Source organism: Lutra lutra, chromosome 7, assembly GCF_902655055.1.
Source record: "Lutra lutra chromosome 7, mLutLut1.2, whole genome shotgun sequence".
Lineage (NCBI taxonomy): Eukaryota > Metazoa > Chordata > Mammalia > Carnivora > Mustelidae > Lutra > Lutra lutra.
This window is the reverse complement of record NC_062284.1, coordinates 100,961,628-100,970,551: the sequence shown is the minus strand read 5'-3', so window position 1 is coordinate 100,970,551 and position 8,924 is coordinate 100,961,628. Positions and strand designations below refer to the sequence as shown.

Below are 8,924 nucleotides of genomic sequence, written 5' to 3'. Positions count from 1 at the left end.
CCGCTGAGCATGGAACCCAACGCAGGGCTCCACGCAGGGCTTGATCTCACCACCCTGAGATCATGACCTGAGCTGAAATCAAGAGTCAGATGCTGACCTAACTAAGCCATCCAAGTGCCCCTAGCTTAATTAATTTTTTAGAAAATATATTAAGCTGAAGAAAACATAATTTAGAAAAGCCTATTCCCAGTGACCTTAATGTCTTCTCATTAACTTTTTAAAAAACTCAAGCTCTTAGTGTTCTTTTATGTTATGAACTTAACTGTTATGTAATTAACTGAAAAACATATCTGGTTTTAATTGCCAGGCCCAGCTCAATTCAGAAAACCTCTTAGTCACAGAACTTCAGATGCAGGGTCTGTCTTGCCCACTGACTGTGCCCACGGCAAAGATTAGGAAAGCGTATTACAGAAGACAGGACCATAAGCTGATTTAGTCAGGCATTATTAGGGTATGTGTTTCCTATCCAAATTTTGTGTGATCCTAATTAAGTCCCAGGAGGAAAATTACATCTTGTATTGATTTATCTCTGACTCTAAGTTTTGTTAAAGCCAACATTAGCTGGACAATTTTCCTAGAAATTTTGCATTAAATTGGTGGCACCTATCTCATACAAGACAAAGAAAGGCTGTGGAAACGTTCCAGAATAGAGAAACATGATAACTTGATCCTCTACTAAAGAAAAAAATGCTTTATAGGACAATATTAGACTAATGACTACAACTGGAATACAGACTATGGAATAGATGCAAATATTATATCAATATTAAATTTATTTTAGTTGATAACTAGATTAGTAAGACACTCTACCTAGTCTTACAAAATACACACTGATGTATTTTGAAGAGTTATGGTTCATACAAGTTACTCTCAGATGGTTCAGAAAAAGAAATTGTGTGTGTGTGTGTGTGTGTGTGTGTGTGTGTGTGTGTGTGTGTGTATAGGAAGAGAGACAATGTGTGCACAATGATAAAAGTTAAATTGGTAAAGCAGATGAAGCCCAGTAGAGGGTATATGGGTTTTCTCTGTACTATTCTTTTTTCAAAGATTTTATTTATTTATTTGAGAAAGAAAGTAAGCAAGAGAGAGAGAGAACACAAGCAGGGAGAGGAAGAGGGAGAGAGAAAAAGCAGACTCCCCACTGAGCAGGAAGCCTGAGATGGGTCTCAGCATAGGTCTAGACATGGGCTCGATCCTAGATCGACCAGGATCATGACCTGAGCCAAAGGCAGACAGATGCTTAAAAGACTGAACCACCCAGGTGCCCCTTCTCTGTACTATTTTTTTTGTACTATTTTTTTTCTTGCAACATTTCTGTAAGTTTGAAATTATTTCCAAGTAAAATGTTTTAAAAATCAATGAAGCATGAGTTTAATATGGTTTGGAGAGAGGGCCAACGGCTGACTGATTAATTCTTTAAGGTTCCTCTAAGGAGTTATCACTTGCAAATTGGTAGCTAGATATTTTCTTCAAAGGATTACTGTGAGAATGACATAGCCCACTAAAATCTCTTACAATCATATCTATCCTTTAATGCAGATTTTTCATACTCATATTAGAGTTTTCCAGAACAACAGAACCAGTAGGAGAGAATGCGATTTTAAGGAATTGGCTCATGTGATAGTGGGGGGGGTGACAAGTCCAAAATCTGCAGGGTGGGGGGGTTGGGCAGGCAGAAAGGCTAGAAATTTGGGGGAGTTGCTACTGTAGTCTTAAGTCTGATGCACAGGGCAGCAAGCTGGAAATCCTGGCAGGGCTTCTAAGCTGCAGTTGGGGAGCTTCAGTCTGTCTCCTGGGCCTTCAACTAATTGGATGAGGTTCTCCCACATAATCTGTTTTATTCCATATATCTACTGATTTAAGTGTTGATTATATCTAAAAAATAGTTTCACAGAAACATCCTAATGGTCGTTTGACCGAACAACTGGATGCCATAGCCTAACCACACTGACACATAAATTAACCATCATAGTACTGGAAACAGGATTTCCAATGATCATCATTGTTTAAGCCACTGTGGGAAAATGGAGCTAAAACCTGGAAGAAAGGCAAACTGTAGAGACCAACCAGTTCTAAGAACCCATGAAATGACTATAAAATAACATCAAATGACAGAATGAAAGCCTCAGTGCCCAGCTTCAGAGCCTAGGATTCAAGGCAGGTGAGAAGGACCTGGGAAAGGGTTGGGCACAGAGACAAAGGAGTATGGCAGGATTTAAGGGTAAGAAGGGTTAGGGTGGCGGGTGAGATGGGAGGTTCATCCAGATGAACTCAATTAACTCTTTTCTCTTCCTGGTCTTTTTTACTTTTGGGGAGTTTTAAAACGAAGAAAACAAGCCCTCAGTAAGTTGCATTATGTGATGTTTAATGCCCTACTAAATGAGCATCCGCAGTCAATAAACCCAGCAGATTTATAGCAGAACGTTCATACTATAAAGAGCTACAGCACTGAAAGCTTGGTTTAAAGTTTTCTAACTGTCTTAATTATTTAAATATGTGGGAAATTTTGTTTGCCTTTCATAGGAAAGCCACAGAATTTAATTTTTTAAATTCAGTCTTTTTTAGCCACGTTTTTGGACTTTTGGAACTATATTATGGACTATTTTATGACTTTGCATGGTTTTCTTGATTGAAAATCCGAGCATAATTTTAAAAGAGAAAACTAATCACTATATCTGATTACAAAAAAGGTTTAAGCACTGACATTATTTCATTGAACTGAAATACAACTTTTAAAAATAATGACTCCCAGATGGACAGGAAGTTACCATTAGAACAGCTGCAAATGAAAGAAGCTCCTGTTTTTATTTTTATTTTTATTTTTTTTAAACAAACTATAGTTAATCTTACAGAGATAAGAGAGGATATCACATGAGGTAAATCAAGCAACAGACTCTTTTTTTTTTTAAAAGATTTTATTTATTTATTTGAGAGAGAGACAGTGAGAGAGAGTATGAGCGAGGAGAAGGTCAGAGAGAGAAGCGGACTCCCCGCGGAGCCAGGAGCCCGATGCGGGACTCGATCCTGGGACTCCAGGATCATGACCTGAGCCGAAGGCAGTCGTCCAACCAACTGAGCCACCCAGGCGTCCCAAGAAGCTACTGTTTTTAAAGCAGCCCTCTTCAAGATCTCAGCTTAATCCATGTTAACTTTCCAAACTGCATCTATAAACTCAATCTTAAAATATCAGGAAAAATCTTGGAATCCCAGGCCTTTGACTCTGTTGTTTTTTTTTTTATTGTTGTTGTTAACACTAATGAGAGAGAAATAAAGAGAAATAAAATTTTGTGTCTCCGTAGCAAACATCAAACCCTCATTCGCATCTGCATGTGCCTGCTCACATGAGTCCATGGGACTCCTCAAGAGGTCCTCTTCTATTACTTCTGCATGTGCAAACAGAGAAAAGCCTCGCTGTGCCCAGGGCCTTGCATGTATTAATAAGCGTTTACTCATCTAACAGTCATTTAGTACATGTCTACTGGATGCTAAACTCTGCATAAATGTGGAACCTGAATGAACCTGGTAAGCACATGAGCACAGACCAGGTGCACACATGAAGTTCACTGGGAGGCTTGCGAGGTGCCTGCGGGCTCTGTGCAGAAGCTTCTCCGCAGGGTGCTCTTTCAGGTGGTAGGCCTAGCAGTCACTGGCCACATTACACAGACTCATAAAGTGGCATTTGTCATAAAACAAGGCTGTATTTGACACCTTAATGGTATTCCCTCTACCCTGGGCCCTTCAGATGCCCTGGTTCCCCCTTCTCTGGCTTCTCTCTCCCTGGAAAGCGCTCTCTTCCCCTCATTGCACACATTCTCCCAGGGTGCAGTCATCCACGCTGTCCCTTCAGCATCTTCTGAAGGCAGGCTGGTGACCCCCAAGTCTCCACTTCAACTCAGACCTCTCCTCTGCAGTGCCAGTCCAGTGCAGACACCTCGCAAGAGTCTGTTAAATGTCTCAAAGACCTCTCAAAGGCACCATGTCCAAGGCAGAACTCATTAGGATCCTCTCCCACTCTCCCACAGGCTGCCAACATCCCCTCCCTCTCTCACCAGCTGGAGCACCAGGAATGACTCAGTTCTGAAAGTCCCTCTACCACCCCCTCTTGCCCTCTCACAGGCCAGCGCAAAGACATTTTGTCAGCCACCTAGAAGTGCCTCAAGTCTACTTCCTAGACACTTCTTGAACCTGTCTAATCCTTCCCTCCCCTTTTTAAAAGATTTTATTTATTTGTCTGAGAGAGAGAGAGGGAGAGAAAGCACAATCAGGGGAAACAGCAGGCAGAGGGAGAAACGCTCCCAGGCTGCAGGGAGCCTGATGTGGGAGTCTAACCCAGGACCCTGGGATCATGACCTGAGCCGAATGCTTAACCAACTGAGCCACCCAGGCGTTCCAATCTAACCTTTCTATCTTGCGCCTTAGCCCAAGACCTCACCATTCTCAGTCTGGATTATTTCCATTACCTGACACTGTTCTAACTCCAGCTGTGGCCCCTTATAATCAGGCCTCAACATCAAAGGGTCTTTCTAAAACTTACTAAAACTCAGTTGCTTTCAGTGGTTCACTCCTACTATCAAGATAAAGTCCAAAAGAAAGAAAGAAAGGCGAGAAAAAAAGTGTGTATGTGCATACACGTGTGTATGTGTGTGTGTGTATGTATGTGTGTGTTAACACTGGATCAGGCCCCCACCTACTTTTCAAGGCAGGAATTTATAGGTTAGTCAACTCTGGAGTTGAAATGTATGGGTTCAAATTTCAAATTTGTAATTTATGAGTTATATGACCTTGAATGTGTTGCTGTCTCTTAGTATACAAAAGTTATCTCCTACTGCGTAACAAATCACCTCAATGTGTAATAGCTTAAAAACAATGAACACTTATTGTGCTAGAGGTTGTATGAGGTCAGGAATTTGGGAGGGATTTAGCTAGGCAGTTTTGCCTCAGGATTTCTCATGAGTTTGCAGAGGAGGCTGGGGCTACAGTCATTTGAAGGCTTGACTGGGGCTAGAAGATCTTTCCAAATGGCTCCTGCACATAGCCAATGGCAGGAGGCTACAGTTCCTTAATGGCTATTGGCAGGAGGGCTCACTTTCTTGCCATATGGGCAACTCCATAGAGTCCTCATCTTATGGCAGCTGGCTTCCTCCAGGGTGAAGGATCTGAGAGAGAGCAAGGAGGCCATTATGCTTTTTATGACTTAGTCTCAAAAGTCACAAATCATCACTTCTTCCATATTTTATTAGGTGGAAGCAAGTGATTAACTAACCTACAATCAAGGGGAGAGGAATTAGGATCTACATCTTAAAGGGAACAGTATCAAAAAATCTGAGGACATAAATGTCCTCCTCTATAGAATGGAGATAATGTTAACTATTTCATGGAGTTACATGAGGATTAAATGAGCTAATACATGCCAAATGTTCAGCATGGTACATCACAGGTGACATTCCTGAATTTATTTTCCCTCACTCTTCCCTTATCAACTCCCTCACAAATCCTGTCTCCTGACCTTTCTGAATACTTGCCATTCCCTGAACAAGTTAAGCCCACACCTCTGCTCTGTCTTTCTGAAAGACTCTCCTACTCCGTATCTTTCCTCCAATCCTCAGTGGGTCCATCTCCAAGCAGCTTTCTAGAATCTCTCAGGCTGGCTAAGTACCCTGCACTCAGCCAGCACTTCTACCTACATCTGCCTTCTCTCTCACTCGATTATGATCATGATGGCAGGTGTATATTTCTCCAGGAATCATCCCCTCTTCAGGCAGGTCTTCCTTGACATTCCCAGGCAGAACCAGAAGCTCCCTCCCATGAGACTTCTTGAAACTTCAAGCATATATTTGTTAGGGCATCTTTTGTTGCAACTGTCTTCATCTTCCACTGAGTTTTGTCTTACTCAAGCTGTGGCCAAAGTCATGCTATACTATCTATCTGGGATGCTCAGAATTCTGTTTTCTTAGAATCTACTTTTGTCTTCATAACTAATTAATATAAGCTGTTTAAAACGATAAATTTATGTTATAAGCTAAAACTATCACTATGTTTATAAACTATGAATAGGTCTAAGAACCCTGAGATAAAATAAAGCCTGTTCATTGTTTATAGTTTACAATGCCAAGGCATAGAAATATCCCCTGTACTTAATACATTTTCATAATCTCTTATTTAAAAATTTAGTTATCGCCTTTATATGTAGTTGTTTAACAAGGCACCAAGAGATAAATATAAATTTCCTTATAAACACACTTATAGCCAAAAATGGAATATGATTCAGATAAAAAAAATAATTTTATTTTTTAAAAGATTTTATTTATTTATTTGACAGCAAGAGAGAGATCACAAGCAGTCAGAGAGGCAGGCAGAGAGAAAGGGGGAAGCAGGCTCCCCACTGAGCAGAAAGCCCAATGCGGGTCTCGATCCCAGGACCCTGAGGTCATGACCTGAGCCAAAGGCAGGGTTTAACCCACTGAGCCACCCAGGTGCCCCCAAAAAATCATTTTAAAAACAGGCACAAAGTAAAGCTTAACCTGAAGTCTATTTTTCAACAGCAACTCAAACATGAACAGACAAATTGAGAGAGGACTTCTTAGAGAGAGAGAGAGAGAGGGAGAGAGAGTGCATGCAAGTAGGGGAAGAGGAGCAGAGGGAGAAAGAGAATCTAAAGCAGGCCTCACAGTCAGCACAGAGTCCCATGAGGGGTTCGATCTCACAACTCTGAGATCACAACCTGAGCCAAAATCAAGTCAAGCATTTAAACAACTGAGCCACCCAGGCACCCCTGTGACTTACATTAAAGCATGGTACACTTGATAACATAGGAATGACTAAAGAGAATGTGAAATGGGAAGATGCAAATGTGTCATTCATGGTGTTTTCATTTGAACTTGACTTATTATAGCCCTATGAGTGCTCCTTTTCCTCCTAAGGTTAGATTTCTTTCCATTTTTTTGAGAGGTGTGTTTTTAAAGCATTTGTGGCAGCTTTCAAGAGACAAAGGTAAGCTCAATAAAACTGGACTAGAAGCAGTGGAGTAGGTGTTTTTGGATGAAGCACCCTGGCTGGCATGCCCTCAAATCATAATTTGTGCAGGTAGCCAGCTTTTGGAGAGGATTAGGGGACTGTTACACACTAGAGTTTCTGCTTATATTTCCCTGCGCAAAACAAAGATGTACAAACATCTGTGCATGTGGTTGCTATACTCTCCCAGATGTGTTCATGGCTGTGGCTGACACACAGCATTATTTTAGGAGTTTGGTAGCAGCTTCTATGCCTCTGGCTCCAATGATTAAGCACTGCCTTATCCGAGTAACTAAGAAAACAGAAGCCAGCAGTGCCTCTAAAGTATGGGATCTGGGATCAAGGTTGAGAGGCAAGGGTCCAGAATGTTCCTTGCTAAAGATGCTGTTATGAAAGTACACTGTGAGCAGAAAAGCATTTCAAAATCAGAAGGGATCTTAAATGGGTGGGAGTCATATGCCCCAGATTTTCCAATGTAAGCACAATTTCAAATATTCTGCTATGTCAGGTCAAAGGTCATGGGTCATCAAGCCATTACCTTAATTTTATACGTAAAGAAACTGAGGATAAATAATTTGCCAAAGATCACACACATAATTAGTGCCAAATGGAAATGCTAAACCATTCATTCTTCACCGTCCTGATAACCAATCCCCAGGACAAAAGTCAAGGTCTCTTGCAGTTTAATTCTAGACTTTTTTCACTACCTAATACCAAATATGCTTTTCATGAGTTGCATCATTATAAGACAATTTGAATTACAAAATGAAGTTTCAGATGAGCCAACATTTTTTCCTAGAACAAGAAAGAATAATTTTTAAGTTGGGGATTGGGAGCTAGCAAGCAGCTCTTTGAATTAAACTGAGCACTTTTCAGGAACCAATTCAAGGCCGACCTCGTGGCGCAACGGTAGCGCGTCTGACTCCAGGAACCAATTCAAGAATGAGCTAAGGAGCATCTAGCAAGACATCTGAATGTGTGAACTTTGTACTAGTTAGAAAACTTAATATGAATTATAATGCACAAAAAGAGATTTTAAAAATTGAGTCATGGAATAAAATAAAGTAGGGAGAAGGAAAATCTTGAAGAAGGTAAGTGGAGGGGTGCCTGGGTGGCTCAGTGGGTTAAAGCCTCTGCCTTCGGCTCAGGTCATGATCCCAGGGTCCTGGGATTGAGCCCCGCATTGGGCTCTCTCCTCAGCGGGGAGCCTGTTGCCTCCTCTCTCTCTGCCTGCCTCTCTGCCTACTTGTGATCTCTGTCTGTCAAATACATAAATAAAATATTTTTTAAAAAAAGAAGGTAAGTGGACAGCATATATTTAGGGAGTTATGTTCAGCTCTGTCTAAAATGAACTTTAGACTTTGAGGTTTAGAGATTTTTCTCAAAGAGATAAAAGGGAAAGCAAATCAGACATAGTTTTTCTGCCTCTGGGAAATAATACTGTAGGGTTTCCTCATTCTGACTACCAGTACAAGGGAGCAAACCAGGAATACATTGAATCTCCCAGCCTCACATGATTCACAGAGTGACAGGTTTCAAAATCATTTAAAATGCTACTTACTAGGGTGCCTGGCTGGCTCAGTTGGAAGAGCACATGACTTTTGATCTTGGGGTTGTGAGTTCAAGCCCCATGTTGGGCACAGAGATTACTTTAAATAAATGAATGAATGAATGCTAACTATTTCTTCCTTTTTTTTTTTCTAACTATTTCTTCTAAAAAAAAGTCTGTCTATAATTCTTAGTATAAAAGTACACTTTGTAGGAAACTTGAAAAGTAGGGAGAAAACAGAAAGAAGTATCCATTCATCTTACATCTAGATAACCTCCGATTAATGTTTTTCATTCTTTTTCTCCCAAATACAGTAATATTTTTATAGAACTGAGGCAGTAGCAGGTTTATAGATTTTAACCTC

At 40.8% G+C, this 8,924-nt stretch overlaps 1 non-coding gene across 1 annotated transcript; it reads left to right on the top strand.

Moving 5' to 3' along the window:
• The first annotated feature begins 8,578 nt into the window (after window positions 1–8,578).
• Window positions 8,579–8,651, top strand: TRNAK-UUU (transfer RNA lysine (anticodon UUU)). Its single transcript has one exon. It is a non-coding gene; the product is annotated as a tRNA-Lys (tRNA).
• Window positions 8,652–8,924: the final 273 nt, after the last annotated feature.